Genomic DNA, 360 nt, shown 5'->3' on the forward strand with positions numbered 1-360 from the left:
CAAACTTGCCCAATAACAACTTGGTACATGTACCAAACAATCGCCAAAAATCGCCTTATAAAATACTATAAATACCGGTCATAAATTAATATAAAAATATTATAAATAACATTAACTCTTACTTGCAATTGAATAGAGCAAAATCCCTTTCTGTTAATATATGATTCGCTGTGATATTGTGGTGCAATAATTTTTATATGCGTACCATCTACTGCACCAATAACACCTGGGAAACTATAACGATTTTCTATCGTTTCCATAGTTTGCTCTGCTTCTTCTCTATTTGGCCAACGTATAAATGTTCTTACGTTTGTATATAAGGCATTTATTATCTTCTGCACAATTCGCCATGCAGTACCT

General features: G+C 32.5%; 1 pseudogene; it reads right to left on the reverse strand.

Annotated features, from left to right (window-relative positions):
* Nucleotides 1-360, reverse strand: part of LOC116853285 — a 3,125-nt pseudogene that overhangs the window by 1,885 nt on the left and 880 nt on the right.

This window comes from Odontomachus brunneus, unplaced genomic scaffold (assembly GCF_010583005.1).
Source record: "Odontomachus brunneus isolate Ranch 3 - 2012 unplaced genomic scaffold, Obru_v1 Obru_scaffold_300, whole genome shotgun sequence".
Taxonomy (NCBI): domain Eukaryota; kingdom Metazoa; phylum Arthropoda; class Insecta; order Hymenoptera; family Formicidae; genus Odontomachus; species Odontomachus brunneus.